Here is a 20,962-nt window from a genome sequence, read left to right as displayed (position 1 = left end):
GGGTGAGGGGAGTTTCTAGACAGCTGAACACGTAGAGGTGTGAAGGAAGGTAAACAAGAAGCTCAACTACTTGCCAGAAAGGTGATGCACCCCGATTCCATGGGGCAGAAGCTTCTGCACTTGGGACCCTTCCAGATCTCGCTCTTTGTCTCTCTTTACCTGGCTGTTTATTTGTGTCCTTTAAGAGATCCTTTGTAATAAACCAGTAACTGTAAATATGAGAGATCTTCAAAGAGTTCATGGAAACTTTGTATTTTGATAAAACTATGTATAGATTTCAAAATTTCTTGCAACAAAATAAACTCATACTTCAATTCTATTTTCCACTAACTTTTAGGAGTCCTCCCCCCATGTTTCCCTGAGTTCTATAAGCAGCTCTAGCAAATTAATGGAACCCAATGAGGGGAAGAGGTTGTGGGAACCCTGATTTGTAGATAGTCGAAATCACAAGTAAAACAACCTGAACCTTGAAATTAACATCTAGAGTGCAAACAAACAGCCTTGCGGGACTGAGCCCTTTCCCTGTGGACTGTGACACCATCTCCAGGTAGCCACCGTCCAGTCAGCAAGCAACCAGTCCACAGTGAGCACCAGCTGGTGTCTTCACTGTGGACAGGTTGCTTGCTGGCTGGTAGGGAGAAATTCCCACTCACTTTGAGAACATACAAGCTATCTGTGTTGTTGAGTAAGAATACAGGAAAGCATGAAACTGAACTTGGTTCAGCTCTATATTTTAGATGTGGACACCCCTTCGGCTACCAGAGGGGGCCAGCCAAGAACATAGGTAAGGTTTGACCCAACTGGGCAGGGGTCTGGCCCCTCTATACTCCACAATAAGCTTTCCAATGTCCTCTTCTTACATTAGCAGCATTCTTAAAGGGGGGGAAAATGCCAATGGTTAGGAACTAAAGGATCTACCATTTAACCCAGCCCCCCTTATGGGGCAGCCAAGGCATCTGGGCAGAAAGAAGGGGGGGGGGGGCTGGCTGTCATCAGAGAAGCAGAAGGAATGGCAGTTAGTGCTACTTGGCCAAGGGCTCCTCCTGCTTCCCAGAGTTCTGGAAGACAGCCAGTCTGTTCTTTTGGCCCGGGGGCTGCTGTGACCTACCAAGACAACTCACTGTCCCAGAAGGATGCATGCCTTCTAAGAAGATAAAGCTAAGAAAAGGAAGCAAAGGAGGAATTCCCAGCCTTGGACACAGCATTGCACTTCCAGGAGTGTATCCCTAAGAAGCAACCACAGACAGACACCACGCCTGCTAAGTGCACATCCTGACACTGCTCTGCTTTTCTTCAATTGTGTTAAAATATACAACATAAAATGTACCATCTTAACCATCTTTAAGTTTACAGTTTAATAGTGCTAAGTACATTCATATCAGTGTGCAACCAATCCCCAGAACTCTTTTAATTTTGCAAAACTGAAATTATACCCATTACATGCCAATATCCCATCCCCCTTTGTAGCAGCCCCTGGCAACCACTATTATACTTTCTGTTCCTATGAATTTGAATGCTCTAATGACCTCATATAAGTGGACTCATATAGTAGTTGGCCTTTTGTGATTGTTTGATTTCATTTAGCATAATACAAAATTCCCCATGTTGCAGCAGTTGGCAGAATTTATTTCCTAAAGGCAGAATAATATTCCATTGTATGATTTTACCACATTACATCTGTCCATGAATACCTGGGTTGTTTCTACTTTTGACTATTGTGAGTAATGCTGCTACAAACATGGTATACCAATCAGTATTCAGTGCCCCACTCTCCATTTTTTGGGGTACATACCCAGAAGTAGAATTGCTGGATTGTTCCACTTTCAGGTTTGTTTTTGTTTTGTTTGTTTGTTTTTACGAAATACTGTTCTCCACAGTGCCTGCACCATTTTACATTCCTTGAGATGTTATTTAAAAAAAAAAAAAAAAAAAAAAAGCTCAACAAGGGCCAGTCCATAGTGTGGTGGTGAAGGTGGTTGGATGCCACATAGACAACTGCACAGTTCGAGTCCCAAACCCAGCAGCTTGAAAAACATACCAGGCACTTGTGCATGCATGCCTAAAGTCTCAAAAGAAAAGAGAAACAGAGAAGAGGGAATTGTGGTGTTACCATTCCCCATGGGGTAGAGGGGTGCTTTTCCCACTCAACTACTTCCACCCCCATCTCTTAAGCAAGCACATACACACCCTGGGGGAAAAAATTTAAAGAAAGAAAAAAATCCCACAATAAAAAATAAATGAATATGTCTTCACAATCACATATAGGGTACTATATACCCATGAGGTCTGATGCTAGGCAAAGAAATATCCTGGCAGTTCCATAGACAGCAAAGACAGAGAAGAACATACGAGGGCATACTGAGCTCTTTCAGGGCCCTGGGGTACATATGATTTCACAGTCTGTGGTACCAGAAGGAGTAGGTGGTACGGGTCTAGAATAGCAAGAGTGGCCCAATGGACCATTTGCAGTGGAATTATCAGGGATAGCTCCAGCCTGCCCTACCCCTTCCCCAATCTGCTGAATCAAAACCCCTGAAGGTAGGGCTCAGGGTCTCATACAAGCTCTCTGGTGAGTCTTAAAGCACTGCTGTGTTTGCTTGCAGACCAAGAGACGGGAAATCTAGGCTCTGAAATAATCATATAACCTGCAGGGCGAGTTACCAAGAACAATTCCCTATGCCATCAAGAAACCACCTACTGAACATTTGACAAAGAAAACATTCTCTAAGGTTCTTTGTCAATTTGATAGACAAATATTAGGTTTTGGAATTTGGTCTAAATCTAAAAGAAGAATCCCAGAAGACAAAGCAGAGAGATTTATCCACAAATGTCACTGTAAAACTCTGGAAACTCTTTTTTTTTTTTTGGAAAGGTTTTTGCTATAGGTCATGTGCACTCGCCAGAAAGAGAGAGAGAGGCAGAGAGACAGTAAGAGAGAAATCACCCCCCAGGGGGGCTGGCTAAGCCACAATCTCTTCTTCTCCGTTCTCCTCTCAGGATCCTGGGCACACACACACACACCCGGCATGAGTTTAAGCCACTGGGTCCGGGACTCGCACCGCGGTCGACTACATGGGAGTCCAGCAACATGTACTGCTGGTCCCCCAAACTATGGAAACTCTTAACATTTGAAATTGAGTGACAGCATTGACTACTATATAAGAGAAGGTTACTAGAGATTTTTTTTTGCCAATTTGATATACACTAGAAAATCTTCAAAATAATAAGTGATACAAAATTACAAATAAATAAAAATGCAATGGCAAGGCTGCAATAAACAAGGCTGCTTTATTGCACAAATCTAAGGGGCGTGAACAATTTCCATCATTCATGGAAATATTTATGATAGAACAAAATAAGAATGATCACAACCCACTACACACGACGAGGTGGGTATTACTCCAAGCATCTGACATATATAAAGCCTGTTAACCTTCCAACAGCCCTATGAGGTAGAAACTATGATTGCCCCTATTAAAGCTGGGGAAGCTGAGGTTCAGAAGAGTGAAATGGCCTGCATCTTCTCAAGTTACACAGTTAATTACTGGAGAGCTGATTCCAAACCAAGGCAGCCTGGCTCTGAGGTTGGTTTTTTTGGTTGTTGCTGTTTTCTCTTTTTGTTTGTTTTCTTTCTTTTTTTTTTTAATCATTTAGAAAGAGGGTTTTTGCTATGAAATGTGCGTGCTCACCAGAGAGAAAGAAACACCCCCTAGAGGGGATGGCTATGCTGCAATTCCATCTCTTCCATTCTCTCGAGATTCTAGGCATGCATGCACATGTGCCTGGTGTGAGTTTCAAGCCACCAGGTCCGGGACTCAAACTATGGTCAGCCATGTGGGAATCCAGTGCCTTAACCACTATGTCACCTGCTCCTCACTTCCCAGATTTCTTTTTTAATTTGCCAGAGGACATATGCAAAAAGAGACAGAGAGAGAAAGCACCTCCCATGCAGAATGGCCACACCTCAATCCCCTCTCCTTTTCTCCCTCCTTTTGGGATTTTGGACACATACACGCATGCGCTCAGCAAATTTTTCAAGCTGCTGGATCCAGGGCTTGAACCACGTGGTTGGCCATATGGAAGTCCAGTGCCTCAACCACCATATCTGCAGCTGGACCCTAAAATATGTTTTATGTTATTTATGCTTATCATCTTAGTGGTATTGTGTAAATGTCAAAATTTATCAGTGTGGTCTGAAGGTGTTAGACTATGTACAGAAGTTAAAAACAGCCTCAGGTTCAATTCATGGCCTGATGGTTAAGGTAGATGGAGCCCACATAGCCAACTATGGTTCAAGTCCCAGACCTAGCACATTGAGGATCACTCTGGGAATGTGTGCATGCAGGTCCAAAAACCCAAGAGAATGGAGAATTATTTCAGCATGGCCATCCCCCACGGCAGGGGGGAGAGGGTGGTTTCTCTCTCTATCTTTCTGTCCCTCCAGTGAGCACAAGAACCCTAGGGCAAAAACCTTAAAAAAAAAAAAAAAATAGGGGGTGAGCAGGTGGCGTGGTGATTGAGGCTCTGGATTCCCAGATGGCTGTTGTGGTTCAAGTCCCAGACCAGTCCCACACACACATACATATATATATACATATATATATGTATATATATATATAAAATAAATTGAAGAACTCTTTTTTAAAAAACTAATGCTAGGGACCAGCAGTTAGCGTAATGGCTATGTCGCTGGATTCCCACGTAGTCGACCATGGTTTGAGTCTCGGACCCAGTGGCTTAAACTCATGCCGGGCACGTGTGTGTACGTGCCCAAGATCCTGAGAGGAGAATGGAGGAGAAGGGATTGCAGCGTGGCCATCCCCCCCGGGGGATGATTTCTCACTTTCTGTCTCTCTGTCTCTCTCTGACTGTCTGGCAAGCACACACGCCCTATAGCAAAATAAATAAATAAATAAAATAAAAACTCTCCAAAGGGAAAAAAAATTAATGCTACTGTATTTGATCCTTTATAACAATAATATACACATGCACTTAAAATGTTAGCTTAAAAAAAAAAAAGGTGGTGGGGAAGTTAGTGTAACTGGACTAAAAATCTGTGGAGATGACTGGTAGAATACATTAAGAGATATACTACAGTTGCTGGAGTCCTGATTTTTTTCATTTTTCAAAAAGTGTCTATAATTCTATTCTTTAAGCTTTTTTCAAAATTTTGTTTTCTAGCTGTGAAAACTGTAGGATTCCTGAAATTCAGGAGTCAGGCTCAATCCTGTGGGGAGAGGAAGCCAGAGCTCCCCCACTATCTGCCTGTCATGAGCTTCATGGAAGGATGGAGGAAAGTTCTTGAAGGGCTGTTGAATCAAAAAGGATTATTAAACAATTGCAGCCTTCACCACATATCAAATCAAAGACCAGAGGTCCAAATACCTCCAACTGGCAGGAAGAGTGTTTATTTTCCAGAAACCTCCTGACCTGTGTGTGGTTAGAGCTACTCAGAGATGTTTACCAAGGGTGCTCTGGGGATTAGCTAAGTGCTTGTAACTAGGAGGAGTCGTGCCAAGTATCATTACGGCCTAAAAATAACACCCAGTAGTCCATTCCAAAACCTGCACTTCACAAGCTGCAAAGTGGAAGGCAACAGAGGGCATCAGGAGCCTCAACTCGGAGACGACAGGAAAGTGACAGTTCCAACTGCAGCCCAGGCTTGACATCTGCTGCTGGAGCTCTGGCTTCAGCTGCGAAGCCTTTTTAATTCTAACTGGTGGGTTTTCAAGGGGAAAAAAGTCTTTTTGTTCGATCTGCAGCTGAATTTTGACTCAAACTCAGCTGCATGCAGAAGAGCAGAGGGCTCGTGGGGGGCAGCCCACTGATTTATTTTTGAGGTAAAGGCAGTTCTAGCCCCAGCAGCAGCTATTTTGAGGATCCTAATAGCAGATGCCATGGCTCTCACTGAAGCCCAAAGTGCCAGTTTCATTAAGGCTGAGAGACAAGATCCAGGACTCCAATGTTGAAAATGAATGAAAAGCATCAGCCACAAAACAAACTAATAAGCAAGAAACCTCGCGTTTTCTTCCAAGGTACTATTTTTCCAGTGAATAGAAACCCACAGGACCTGTGACCACAGTCCAAAAGTGCTGAGGCTGGGGCTTCAGCCAGAGAGCCCATCAGAGGGGAGGGACCACAACCCAAGCGAGAAGGTTCTCTCTCCAGGGCTTATTTGGAAAAAGCATGCAGAAACAGAAATAGAAAACACAGGATAGCACACACACAGCACTAAAAACCAAAAGTGCCACATGGTTCATGAAGATGCACTTTGCTATGAAACTCAACTATGTGGAAGCTGAGGTCACCAAAGGAGGAGGGAGTTGTCATCCAGGACTAACTTAAGACAAAGCCTCCAAGAGTCCCAGAGTGTTGGAGAAGCAGTGATTGTTCTCCTGAAGGAGAAAAACTAGTACATGTTGCATGGGGGCAAGGCCCAAAGCCCAGGGGCTATTCCTGTAGCACCCAGCCCTGAGGCTGCAGAATAGGAGGTCAGATCCCTCTGGACCTGAGGCCACAGGCACCTGAGCTCCAAGGGCCTTATAAAGGGCATCAATCCATCTCACCGTCGGAGCCTGGACACTCTATGAAATCCTGGTCACAAAGGGGCCTATGTCAGAGGACCAGAAGATGGCATAATGGTTACGCTGCTGGACTCCCATGTAGTGGACCAAAGTTCAAGTCCCGGACTTGGTGGATAAACTCACACAGGGCACGTGTACGGATGTGCCCAAGATCCTGGAAAGAGAATGAAGGAGAAAGGATTGTAGCATGGCCATTCCCCCTCGGGGGATGATTTCTCACTTTCTGTCTCTCTGGCAAGCACATGCACCCTATAGCAAAAATCTCTCTTAAAAAAGGGCGGGGAGGGAGTTATGTCATCAAATGTCTTTCAAAACTGCCCATTTCCCAGGTGGACAGAAGAAAGTTGCTCTCTCCCCGTGGCATGGGAAGTAGGCATGGCTGCTGCCTTGTACAGAGCTGCCACACACCACACTTCTCTCCAGCCAGTCAGCCACACAGCAGCCAACAGTCCAGTAGACCCTCGGCGCATGGCAACCCTCTACCCCAGTCAATGACCATTTTCGGGAGCCAGCAGTTAGCGTAATGGCTATGTTGCTGGACTCCCACGTGGTCGACCGTGGTTCGCATCCAGACCTGGTGGCTTAAAACTCATGCTGGGCGCGTGTGCGTGCGTGCCCAGGATCCTGAGAGGAGAATGGAGGAGAAGGGATTGTGGCGTGACCATCCCCCCTGGGGGGGTGATGTCTCGCTTTCTGTCTCTATGTCTCTCTCTGTCTGGCGAGCGCACATGCCCTACAGCAAAAACCTCTCAAAAAAAAAAAAAAAAAAAAAACCTTTTTAAAAAAAAACAAAAAAAAAAAAAAAAAAAAAAGACCATTTTCATACAGAAGCAAAGGTCCGTCTCCCCACTAGTCACACAGACTGACTGACTAGAGGAGGGAAAAAGCACACATTTCTCAAAAGTACTGCCTCAGGAAATCCCACCTCCCAGCACACTCCTCAGAACACTCTAGCCTGTTTTCCACGTGACTTCCCCCCAAAGCCACTCTTTAGGACTTTGTCTGACTGTCACCAAGTTTTCAGTTAGGCGCCCCACCCATCGAGTTACAACTGTACACTCCCTCCCCTCACCCAAGTCCTTGCTTCCAGGCCACTCCTGCCTGTGTTACTTGTTCTTATTGGCATCACAGGCACCATTACTGTCCCTGTGTACCGTCCTCTCCCTCAACTAGAACATAAGCTCTCCTGCACTGCTTTTCATTTTGTTCCTTTTTTTCTCTGACACAATAATAGGCTTTCAATAAATATTACCGGAATGAACAAAAACTCATGATATCTTTCTGGAACAATAACATTTCAATTAAATTTTTTCTGAAGTTGGAGTTGAGACCCCTGGAGTAAAAGTATAGTATTAGTGAATAAATAGGTTGTAATCCATCTATACAGTGGAATCTATTTAAAATCAAGAGAAAGGAGCCAAACGATGCAGCAGTAATACCGCTAGGCCCACATGGGAGCAGACATGGGTTTGCTTCCTGAGGCCATCCTGTACGTGCCTGGGCTGGCTGCGGCTGGGCTAGATTGCAGTGGGGAAATGTTCACTGTGCGCCTCTCTCTCTCAGGATAAACATACTTTTAAAAAATCAACAGAAAGTAACACAGAATCCTCTTACATATTAATAGGAAAGCTCTCCAAAATGCACTGCTAATTAAAAGTACAAGAAGTAGAATATGAGTATACTATGTCACTATTTGTATAAAGAACAGCTACACAGAGCTGTTTAGGCTTGTATATGCAAAGAGAAGAGCTAAAGGATAAACAAAAACACAATGGCTTCGAGCTGGCGAGAACAAGAAATGGACAGAAGATTTATCACTAGAAACCCTTTAAAATATTCTAATATTCTATACCCCAAAATATAATAGCTTTTCAATAAACAATTTTTCACACCTTAGCACTGTAACTTTATACTACAAAAACCAGGTATCACATAAACGTTTTTGTAAAAAGAAAATAAATTATTTGCATGACAAATGAACGCACAGAAATCTAATTAAAACCATTGATAACAAACAGTATCAGTCCTAAATTGTTTAGCTACGTATACCAATACAAATTATCTGCATTATAAATGGAATAATAATATATTAATAAAAGACTTCCTATCTAAAACAATCAAGACTGGTAATTGATCCCAAAAGTTGGTTAATGGAGAATCACATGACATAGCTAGCTAAATAGAAAGATAGATATAAAATTTTAATTTTCATGTAGAACATAAACACTGCTGCTTGGCAGGTTAAGGCCACATAGGAGCCCAGATCCAATTCCCAGCCCTCTCTCAGTGGCTGGGCATGGCAGTGCACAATGGTGCCCATATTTCCAGCTACACACAAGGCTGAGACAGGAGAAATGCAGCTCAAAGGCAGCATGAACAACATAGAAAGCCCCAGTCTGACAGGTGGTGCACACCTGTGGCCCCAGCTACATGGGAGGCTGAGCAAAGGCAAGAAGATGATGACATGGTAAGACTATAACTAAAAACAAAACAAACACCAAAGAACACTCCACACACAAACACAAAAATACACAGTTATTCCCCAAGCTGTAAACTTTTTTTTCACACTTAGGTCCATTAATGAGTTTTACCATGTTTTTTTAATTTGTAACATTCACAACACATAATGCATTATGTTTTAACTTTGTTTCTTTTTTGGCAGGGAGAGGCTTTGGCGTGTGCCCGCCAGAAAGACAGAGACAGAAAGCAAAAAAAATCACCCCTCTGGGCGGATAGCCACACCGCAATCCCTTCTCCATTCTCCTCTTGGGATCTTGGACACTCACACACACACGTCCGGCTTGAGTTTTAAGCCACCGGGTCTGGGACTCGAATCCGCGGTCGACTACATGGGAGTCCATGACATAGCCATTACGCTAACTGCTGGTCCCTTAATTTTGTTTCTTTAAAGTGGACACCTAGAATCTTCCTAGACTCTACAACTTTTCCTCTTAATCTTTTACAGTCAATTTGCTTTATTCAACAGCAATTTTTTTTTTTAGTAATTTTCCTTTGAGACATTCCAAAGCACTCAACTTCATTTTTCACAGAAACATTACTTTCTATACACATTTATTTTTCATTAGCTTTCATAATATTAAATTCAATTATGTAATTACAATAACATGTGCCACCAGCATAAACAGGCTCATTTGGGATGGACCCATACCACCTCCCGGGAGTAGCACTGAGTGAGCAAGTGTCATAATTGCTCTAAAACTCTGGACCACTCAACTCAAAAATTTGTTTTGGGGGTGGAGGTGAGTAGCAGGATGGAATATGGGATGGTCTGCAAGTTTTCAAAGGAACTATTCTTTCTTTCTTGAGGATGGGTACGAAGACAATTACATGTATTCTTTAAAAACACTCTTTTTTATGTATAATGCATGTCAAACTTTAAAAATATTTAAGAATAGTCTATTCCTTATGAAATTGACTGTGCTGCAAAAACCTACAGGAATCTACCAGATCAAGCGCAGGGAGCTCTGGTTAACCTAGTGAGACAGCCAGGTGCGGCAGCTCTTCAGTGTTACCACAGTTTTCCATATGACTCAGACACAAAGTATCAGGTTTGTCTATGCAGCAAGAATTACACAAAACAGAAAAGCATGGAAAGGGAACCAGCAGTTAACGTAATGGCTATGTCGCTGGACTCCCACGTAGTTGACCGTGGTTCGCGTCCCGGACCCGATGGCTTAAAACTCATGCGGGCGCGTGTGCGTGCGTGCCCAAGATCCCGAGAGGAGAATGGAGGAGAAGGGATTGCGGCGTGACCATCCCCCCTGGGGGGTGATTTCTCGCTTTCTGTCTCTATGTCTCTTTCTGTCTGGCGAGCGCACGCGCCCTACAGTGAAAACCTCTCCAAAAAAAATAGAAAAGCATGGAGATGTAAAAACATTCTCATTTTCTAAAGGCAGGTTCTGCAAACCAGAAGCATAAAGAGAAATAGCAGAATTAACATCTAAAGTCAGAAAGATGAGGGCTCAAACTCTAACTCCATTCATTACTAATTACTAATGACCTTCGACAAATCAAGTTAACTGCTCCAAACCTCAATTTTGTTACAGGGAAAGAAAAAATAATTACAGTATCCACCACATGGGGTTCTCATAAAAATGCTGCATATAAAGAACTTAGCAAATAAGTGATCAATAAATGGAAAATATTATTGGAATATTACATTATTATGAATTATAAAGATTATAGCACATATTACCAAAATGACATTTGTGTCTAATTAAAAAGCAATGTGGCAATTACTAGTTACCAGCATGAATTCACTAAGAATGAGATTTATGTAAACTAATATTTCCACTTTTGATTAGGTTACTCACACAATGAATTGCTATATAAATAAATAGCACATTATTAGAAATGATCGTTTATCCCCTGGCCTTGTTTCAGAGGAAACATGAGGTGATCCTGAACATCTTCAGGTACCATACTAAAAAGGGCTGGTTAATGGAAAGGAATAAAAAAGGCCAGAAAACAAGGCACAACAGCAAGACTATGAGTATGCTCTGAAGTCAACCAGGTTCAAGTTCAAATCCTAGCTCAGCCTCAGTTTCCCGTTTATGAAACAGAATACAAACTCTACCTGAAGAACTACTACATTAAGGGCATCCAGCAGTCACGTGAAAAACTCCTTGGACTTCTGTGATGATTCTCGTTGCAGCTGTCAATGGGGATCTCTAGAACAATGCCCAACTCTGCTATCCCTCCCAAAAACGTTATGAACTATTTGAGCACTAATAGATGGCATGTCTATCAATTTCTAGATAATACAGGATGACAAAAGCAAATGTGTTTGATGACCAAATCAGAATCTAGAACCACACTGAGAAGCAGGAAGGATGGGTAGGTTATGTAAGCCCCTGCATCTAAGCAACACAACAAACAAAACTCAACTGTAGGAACACACAGGGGGAAGAGAACATCTGATTCATTAGCTGTGCCTGTGAAATGACTTCAGGCACCTGTGTGTCTCAGGCAGTGGTCATTTGTTCTGCCCACTCAACACAACGCTCACTATGTGCCCGGTCTGGTTCTAGGTAGGTCCTGATGAGACCACACTGACACACCAGGTTGAGTTCTTGAGTTCCTGGAGCTTGACTACTTATCAGGGAAGACAGCCATTATGACAAAACCTAACATGTTATAAGTACATTTCAAGGCCAAGATAAGCACAATGAAGACAAATACAGTGGGGTGAAAAAACAAACAACAACAAACCAGGGAGCAACGTGAGGTAAGGCTAAGAAAAAAGAGTGGTTACTTCACAAGCCGATCCAGAAAGGTCCCTGAAAAGGTGGTCTGAGTCTAGACTAAATTAAGTAAAGAAGAGAGCAGTGCAGGCCAGCACCCATTGGGGAGTGTGTTCTCCCCGCCTCGCCTGTCTCTCTGGGGAGCACGCATGTCCTCTAGAAACAGTTTTTTAAAAAAAGAATTTGTAGAACATTCTAGAACAAGTAAAACTAAGCTACAGTTCCTGGGGGTGGAAAGGCTGTTTGGAAAGAACATGAGGAGATTTTCTGAAATGATAAAAATATGTTGTTTTGATAAGGATATACATTACATTTGTCAAGATTCATCTATATACTACATCTAAATCTGCATCTCACTGTATGCAAATTATATGTGCACATAGACAAGCTTCAGGCTCTGGAAGTATCTGAGCGACTAGTATGAACATACAGTGATATGCTGGACAAGGAGCTAACAACCTCAGGAGACTCGGGAAAGATGCCACCGGAAAAGCCAGACAAGAGCCCTCTCTACAACGCCACCTAGTAGGGCTGCTATCCACTATGGCTCCCAGCCCAACCAAACTGACCTCTGCAGAGCTGGAGAAACTAGAGCACATGCAGCAGGAAGTAAAGAGGGGTTAACACATGACCTGGAGAAAAGCAAATTCTGCACCTATGTGGACTCACAATAATCCAATGTGGTATCCATGATGCAAAATTACAGTAACGTGGATTTCAGCACAGCAAAATGAGACGGGGTGGCAGAACCAGACTGCTGTTAGGGAGCAAGTTCCCCATCCCATCCCCAAGAGGTGAAATGTCAGGCTTAGGGCCAAGGAAGACAAAGGGCAAGACAAAGTGCCTCTGACAATCTAGGGGAGGCTGGCACAGCCTAGAGTGGTCAACCTAGAGTGATCACTGTGACCCCACATTTCTCCATGGACAAGGAAATCCTAGGGTCCATATCTACTGGCATCTCAGTCGGGACTGCTGGGGTCATAAGGACTGAAGTCATGAGGTCACTCTTTAAGTGACTTTGGTAAAAGCACACGCTCTGTTACGTAGGTGCAGATGTCCCTCAAGAACAAGCTGCACCTGCAAGCACAGTCCACACCAGCCATCGGATGTTGCCCCCCTGGGCCCAGAGTCCTGCTGCAGCCTGGACTCAGCTGCCTTGCAGCTCTTCTGCCAGCCGCCCACCTTCGGCCTAATGAAGTCCAGATCTCACTCAGCTGTCCACAAACCAGCAACTCGGCTTAACTGCTTCAGGGAAACGAATTACGTGGGTCCCCAGACACATGTAAATAAAATGAAGAAATTTCAAATTTACAGTTGCTGCCTTCAAATTCTTTCTCCCAGCTCGGGAAGGATTAAAAGGACTTCAAAGCAGCCTGGGTTCCAATTAAGCCAGTGTGACCACCCCAGGGATGCTAGAATATTCCTCTGATTAACAAGAGGCGCTCTTTGAACTGTTCGAGCTAAAAAAAGCTCTCAGAACCTTTCAAACAAATGCCATAATTTTCTCTCCCTGTTCCCTCACTCTTTGGAAAAGTTGATCTTTTGAATGCTTTAAACATTCAAAAAGAAGGCTAGATAATGGCCCAAACACAGTTTTAGTGAGGAGCTCAGAACAGGGGCAGTGAATGGGGCCTTGGAGTGCAACCAGACACAGCAGGCTGAGCTCCCAAGAGACATGGGGTTGGGGGTGCACAGCCAGCCTGAACCTTTCATGGGGCACGTCCATACCTGCGGTGAGGTCAGAGCAGCTGAGCTGAGAGAAGGTCTGGGCAGACTGCAACGGGGAGAGAGCTGAAGGTCTTCTGCTGGGTTCTCATTTCCATCCTCAAGCACGGCATGGACCAGTGATGAGAATATCAAACAGAAGAGGCTCCAGAAACAGCAGTCACCTCAGAAATGGCACATTCCAGCTCACAAAAGCACCCTTCCAGAACAAAGTAACCGGAGCTCCACAGCTACAGTTACCCAGGAAAGACTCCGTCTAAGCTCAGAATGGGAAAACCACCCCACTGTGGACAGGTGTATCCAAGGATGATCAAGTAGAAGGTAAAACAAGGAGGCCAGTACAGGTGAATCTCGCTGTGGGCAACGGCCGTGTTATTGCAAGTGGGCATGGAAATCAATGGATGCTGTGACATCTGAAATGCTAGGTTACCCTTCCTGACTGTTCTACCATTAGCCATGACTTCTAATGTTTAAGGAGTAGAATAACCCTCCTATAATAAAGTTAGCACTCCCCTCCCCTCTCCCTGACCCACCTATCCTACCTACAAGGATTTCTTTCAGCAGAGAAGCAGTAGATTATAGAGGAAAGAACAGTGAATTAAAAATCAAGTAAATCTGGCTTCTAGGGAAACAATCAAAGGCAAGGTATAAACAAAGGACTTCATGGATACGGAAACTCGAAAAGGGAGCCATCATTAGTGAAATGCTGTCTTTGAACTTGCTGAGCAGTAAGGGAGAGCAAAAGTCTCAGAACTTTGAAAAAGCAACAGTCATGTACTTGAAGACGTGGGCTGTGGTCCCAGGCTGGTCTCTAGCTTGCTGTGTGGCCCTGGGCAAATTTATTGCGCCTTTCTGAACTTTGGCTTCTCTATCCTTAAATGAGAAGAGTCTAAGGGAACTTACCCTGATCTGTGATTCTCTTTCCAAAAACAAAAATCCTCTAAGAATCTGTTCCTTCCGATTATGTGAATGATGTGAGAGAACAGACAGTGAGAAGATTTAAGGCACGTCCCTGAGGCAGAAACAGAAACACATGAAGAGAGTAGTTCTTTTTTTGAGAGAGAGAGAGATTTTTGTTATAGGATGTGCCCTCACCAGAGAGAGAGCCAGAAAGCAAAAAAATCACCCCCCAGGGGGACAGCCCCACCACAATACCTTCTCTTGAGATTTTTGGCATGCACACAGGTGCACCCGGAACTGTGATCGACCATTTGGGAGTCCAGCAACGTAACCATTATGCCATCTGCTGGTCCCTGAACAGAGCAGTTCTAAGAAGGTTAAGACTGCAGTCTAGAGCAGGGAGAGGCAGACAGCACAGGGTGTGTGACTGGAGAAAATCCTAGATTTTATTCTAAGTGTGATAATCAACTTCTGGATGGATCATCTGGGAAGAAAAAAAGACGTGCTTGGATTTATTAAACTTTTTTAAAATTCATTTATTTATGTTTTTCTTAAGAGAGAGACTTTTGCCATAGGGCATGTATGTTCACCAGAGAGACAGAGAAAGACAGAAAGCAAGAAATCACCCTCCATGGGGGATGGCCACACCCCAATCCCTTATCCTCCATTCTCTTCTCAGGATCTTGGGCATGCATGCACACGCACCCAGCATGAGTTTTAAACTACCAGGTCAAGGACTCAAATTGCAGTCGACTATGTGGGGAGTCCAGTGACTTAACCATTATGCCACCTGCTGGTCTCTTATTTATGTTTTTCAAGGGAGAGAGATGGAGTGTGAGATAGGCACTCCAACAGAGTCCTCACGCTATGATCTACCCCTAGCCTCAGCCCAGTTCACAGATGCATGCCTGGAGTGCTCAAGGAAGTCTTGGGATGCAAACCCAGGACCTTTCCCATGTGGGTCCACTTGAGATACCACTGTGCCACCACCTGGTCCCTGTTAAAATTATTTTAAATGGGTTTTAAAATTAAATGCAGGGTGGGGGGAACCAGCAGTTAGCGCTATGGCTATGTTGCTGGACTCCCACATAGCCGACCACGGTTCACATCCTGGACCGGTGCTTAAACTCACGCCTCTTGGTTACCTAAGATCCCGAGAGGAGAATGGAGGAGAAGGGATTGCGGAGTGACCATCCCCACTAGGGGGTGATTTCTCGCTTTCTTTCTCTATCTCTCTCTCTCTCTGTCTGGCAAGCGCACGCACCCTATAGCAAAAACCTCTTCAAAAAAAAAAAAATTTAAATGCAGGGACCAGCAGTTAGCATAATGGCTATGTCGCTGAACTCCCATGTAGTCGACTGTGGTTCAAGTCCCAGACCCGGTGGCTTAAACTCACGCCGGGTGCACGTGTGTGCGTGCCCAAGATCCCTAGAGGAGAATGGAGGAGAAGGGATTGTGGAGTGACCATCCACCCTGGGGGGTGATTTCTTGCTTTCTGTCTCTCTGCCTCTGTCTCTCTAGTGAGCGCACACACTCTGTAGCAAAAACCTCTTAAAAAAAATGAAATACATCCTCATTATTCATCCTAGTGTTGTTCATAACAGGAAGAACTAGAAACAACCTGGATCCCTATAGTAGAGAAATGGCAAATGACTGGTCCTCTGGATGTCCTCCCACAGGGCCATTTTGAAGGATGACACCAAGTATAACCTAAAAAGTACAGTCAAAATACAGGACATGGGCCCAGCCATAGTAGCGCAGGCAGCACGGTACTTCTGTAGATTACAAGCCACATGAAGGACTGGGGTTCAGATCCCCAGTTGACCTGATACCTGGGGCAGATGCACTTGTGATTCTGGCTGGCTGGGAGGCTAGGGAGAGTAGCACAGCATAGTGAGACCTTGTCAAGACTGTCTCTCTCTCTCCTTCTCTCTCCCTCTCTCATGAAATAAAAATATAGAGGGGTCAACAGATGGAGTGGTGGTTAAGGTGCTGGACTCCCACATAGTCAGACACCGTTTTGAGTCCCAGATCTGGCAGTTTGAAAAATCATGCCAGGTGCATGTGCATGCATACCCATAATCCCAAGAGGAGAATGGAGAAGTTCTAAAAGCCACCTCGCTCAACTGTGTTATGGCAAGAAAAATAAATATTTAGAAATATAAATTGTTATTTACATGGGAAAAAAATATTTTCTTCAGTCCAAAAGGCTAAGAGAAAAAGGGCTTAAAGAGATATGCTCTTCACCAAGAGACCTCCTGGTATTTAGGTAGTTGATGGTGTCTACACAGCAGGTACAAGGTGTGGTGCTGGGCACTGTGTATAATCAACAAGAGAGGCCACATGTCTATCAGAACACAGAACAAACAGCAACCCCTGAAGTTGGGGATGCACAAAGGACAATTATAGCACAGGCGCCTAACAGGGTGGAAGGGGCTCATGGAAGCCTTCCCAAAAGAGGATTCGGATAAAGCCTAAATGATGAGTGCATCAGGAAAGGGGGGTTTGGGAGTGACAGGCTATTAGAGCCCTGTCTCCAGTCCTCATACCCTTGGGAAACTCCTGCCACAGTGACCCCAGGCCAAGCTCTGGTCATGGCTATAGCCATGATCAAGAACAGGCTTGGGGGGAACCAGCAGTTAGCGTAATGGCTATGTCGCTGGACTCCCACGTAGTCGACCGCGGTTCGTGTCCCGGACCCAGTGGCTTAAAACTCACGCCGGGCGCGTGTGCGTGCGTGCCCAAGATCCCGAGAGGAGAATGGAGGAGAAGGGACTGTGGCGTGACCATCCCCCCCTGGGGGGAGATTTCTCGCTTTCTGTCTCTATGTCTCTCTGTCTGTCTGGCGAGCGCACACGCCTTATAGCAAAAACCTCTCCAATAAAAAACAGGCTTGATGGGCAATTGTATACCAGGGCTTGTCCTCACAGCATCTAGAACGGGCTTGTTTACCAGGTGTGTCCTCACAGAATCCAGCCAACACATGAAGCAGCTTGTTCAAGCCACATGGTGGATCACATGAAGAAGAAATTTTTTTAAGAGTGTCGCTAGCCCAACAGGGTGTCACACGTGAGAATAAAGCCATCCTGGACATCACATCCCCAATCGCCCCCCTCCATCTCAACCCCAGGACACTGGGGCTCCCCAGGCAACTTGCAAAATCTGGGAATAGATTATTGAGCACCATTTGAAGCACGAGGTGTTCGGTGCTGGAGTGTTCTGTACTGAAGAAATGGGTCACGCCTATGCCCAGGGGAGAGCACGTGCAGGAGCTAAGGGGCGGGAATAGGCACAGAACTCACATTGGTGGGAGCTGGTGCAGAAGGCAGGGGAGGTGATGAGAGAGAAGCTGGAGAGACAGGCTACAAAGAAGGTGGGAGGCTCCCACTCAGAGATGTTAGAAATGAGGACTGTGAGGTTGATCAATGGGGAACCAACAAATGGCTCTGAGCAGTATTACAGATTCATTGTGTCAGCTTAGAGAGATTCCCCCTGAATGCTGGCGTGCAATGGGTTGGAAGATGTGCAAGTGAAGACAGGCATGGTGAGGTAGCCACTGCACAAGAAAGGATTCTAAGTGGAGTGATGAGGGTGGGCATGGGTTAGACCTAGAACAATCCAAGAATAGCTAAGACCACAGACTGAACAGGCCTGGGTGACATGCAGGAGGAGGAGAGAAACGGAGGGGGCCAAGGGTGACCACTAGAATCCAGGCTGGGCACTGAGTGGGTAAGATACCATTCCCAAGCATGGGGAGCTGGAGGGAACCCCACTGCTCGTGGCTGGCAACAGGCGGAAACAGAGGTGGAGTGGGGTGCTACAGGCTCGTGGCTGGCAACAGGCGGAAACAGAGGGGGAGTGGGGTGCTACTGGCAATGGGAGCAGAACCATGTCCATCTTTCAATAATTCAGAGACAAAAGTTGGAACACAGATCATCTGGCAAGACAGGCAGAATTTAATAGTGCCTCAAAGGGACCCAATTTTCCTTGCTGCTACACTTCGGTGGCTCCAGTTAAATAATGGGGGAGAAAAGAGAATTGGGGAGAAAATTCTGAGAATCCTAATATTTAGCATAAGAGAAACAGCAGCAGCAACACTTACTGAGCAGCATTCAAACTGACCCCAAAGAGAGCACTGTCCTTCTCCCTGTTTCACAGATAGAAACACCTGAGGTCACATGGCTAAGAGGAATGGCAGCGAGCCACAAACCAGGGTCTCATGAGAAAGCTAAAAAGACTTTTGGCATTCTATGTGATAGACCTAAGGTGTCCACAAAAGCACATACACTCTGCAAAGGGCACCTGGTGGTTCACAGAAGAGACATGTCCGCCCAACACTTTGCCATGTAAACAACAGCAGAAAAGCCCCAGGAGGGCGTAAAGAAATGCTAGATTCACCAGGCCCAGCTGCTGCATCGTTCCTTGGAGCCTCTGATTAGGAAGTTTGGCCCACACAATCAGACTGCCACCATAGGAAAGGTGGCCACATGGTCCAGGTCTGGCCCTGAAAAATGTAACAAATGAGCCAAACCTGAATGAGGTTCTGTAGGACGCCACTCACGGCTCATCACTACCTAGAGACGAGTCTGATGGGGAGAGCATATATGGTATTAAAACCTCTCACAGGCACTTCCTGCAGTAGTGTCCTTTATAAACCAAACCAGTCATTTTCCATTAAAAAAAAATAGTTTCTTTCTGCAAGGACCTCTTCCTTCAAACCTGAGTGGGACTGCAAAATAAATAGGACATAAAAGCATTGTTGACTTTTTTTTAGGAAGATGTGGATTGCCACTTACCTCCCCCACCATGTACAGATGCAGGGTACAGAGTCCAAGACACCTTTAAGTCCAAAATTAACCCACTACATCGCATATTACACTATTAGAACTTACATCCAACAGCACTTTCCCAAAGCACCACCTATCACAAGAGCATCTCACATCATCTCCACTCCAAGCAGGAAAAACAGATACTGTTGTAGCCATTTTGCAGAATGAGATGACTGAGCCTCTGAGCAGCCCTGTCACTAGCAGCTGCTAAAGTAGGGTCCTAATTCCTGACTTACTACCCCTCCAGCCTCACCCCAGCTGTCCTTTGAAGCAGGTGCCATCTCTTACCTAGTTCTTCCAAGGCAATCCCAGCCAGCTCTCCCAATTCCGTGGAATGGGGGCGGGGGGTGGCTGACAGAGACACAGCCCTGGTCTACCTCTCCCCAAATGCCTGGGGGTCCCAGGGTCTGTTCTCTTGTCCTTAGGAAAGTCACAGGGTGGAATTTATAGACTGTCCACTGTTAGGGTCCACAGGCAGGGCACAGAGAGAAGGGACGGCTCAATTTGCTCTGAGTGAATCAGCAAGTGAGGTTGTGGTCAAAGTCTGGAGTTCAAATGTGATTCTGCAGCTTTCTAGCGGCATGATCTGGGACCACAACCTGAACCCAGTGAAACCTGAACCCAAATATACCAGAGTAGGCCCAGTGAACCTAACCCAGCTCGGCCTAGAGGGCAAATTGTGTTTAACCTTGTGGTTCCAGCACTTTGCTCTGGGCCTGCTTTATGCTGTTATCTCCCGCATACCCAGAGGTCTGCAAAATAAACAAATCAGGCCTTCTGAAGGCTCTCAATGGCAGAATCTTGATGACTTTCCAGGCAATGCTGAATCAGTATTATCTTCTTGATGCACTATGCAGCTTGGCCAAATTCACGGGCCAGATATTTCCCAGGATGCTCTGTCTCCTCAAGATACGGAAGTGAAAAAAAGGCTACATGCAGCGTTTTGTATAGCTCCATTCACTGAGCACCCACTCAGCGCCAGGTACTAGGTGCCTCACAAACACTTTTCAATTCTCACTGCCTGGGCTAGACATTATAAATTATCAATGCCGCAACTGCGCCGTCAGAACAACTGTAACTACAAATCGTAGCTGTGTTTTACTTTGTGGTCTCTAGTCCTGGCATGGCCACTCACCAACTGCTATCCCCTCCTTGCCCCCATGTCTTCATTTATAAAGTGAGTTTGACAGAGCACCTCCCACTCCAAGACTGGCAGAGAGGGTTAAAGGAGTTAATGCCCACCAGGTGCATAGAGCAGCAACCAGCACTTAGAAAGGGCCCATGAGTGTGCGCCGTTGTCATTCCTACTACGCTGCCTCTAATCCTCACAACCCCGTGAGATGTCACAATCATTTGCACTTGGCAAATAAGCAAACTGAGGCTCAGAAGAGTCACATGACTTGCCTGAGCTCATGCCACTAGAAATCACATTTGAACTCCAGACTCTTACTCTTAATTCCCATCCCTCTGCATGACCCACAGACTCTGAGAAGGGCTCCAGAGTGTGACAGGGCAAGTAGTAGTCTTCAAGATAAAGGTACCAAGTGACCAGAGACCAGCATGCCCCTTTGGAAAAAAGAATTTCTCTGGAAAAAGTCACAAACACTGCTGCCCAAAAAAGAAAGTCAGAGGATATGGCTACCAACACAGGGAGGACAGA

The 20,962-nt window shown here is 45.1% G+C and overlaps 1 protein-coding gene across 6 annotated transcripts in view; it reads right to left on the bottom strand.

Annotated features, from left to right (window-relative positions):
- MAD1L1 (mitotic arrest deficient 1 like 1) overlaps positions 1–20,962 on the bottom strand; it is a 598,556-nt gene that overhangs the window by 507,118 nt on the left and 70,476 nt on the right. Inside the window, exon 1 of one of the 6 annotated variants that reach the window (XM_014583955.2) lies at positions 19,591–19,761. The exons of the other annotated variants lie outside the window; for them this stretch is intronic. The gene's annotated coding sequence lies outside the window, so the exon portion shown is untranslated. Of the gene's footprint in view, positions 1–19,590; positions 19,762–20,962 lie in introns of those variants that run through there. 6 annotated transcript variants of the gene reach the window in all.

The sequence above is a fragment of the Tupaia chinensis genome, unplaced genomic scaffold, assembly GCF_000334495.1.
Source record: "Tupaia chinensis unplaced genomic scaffold, TupChi_1.0 Scaffold145208_1, whole genome shotgun sequence".
Taxonomy (NCBI): domain Eukaryota; kingdom Metazoa; phylum Chordata; class Mammalia; order Scandentia; family Tupaiidae; genus Tupaia; species Tupaia belangeri.
The sequence above is the reverse complement of the archived record's forward strand: the minus strand, read 5'-3'. Positions and strand labels throughout refer to the sequence as shown.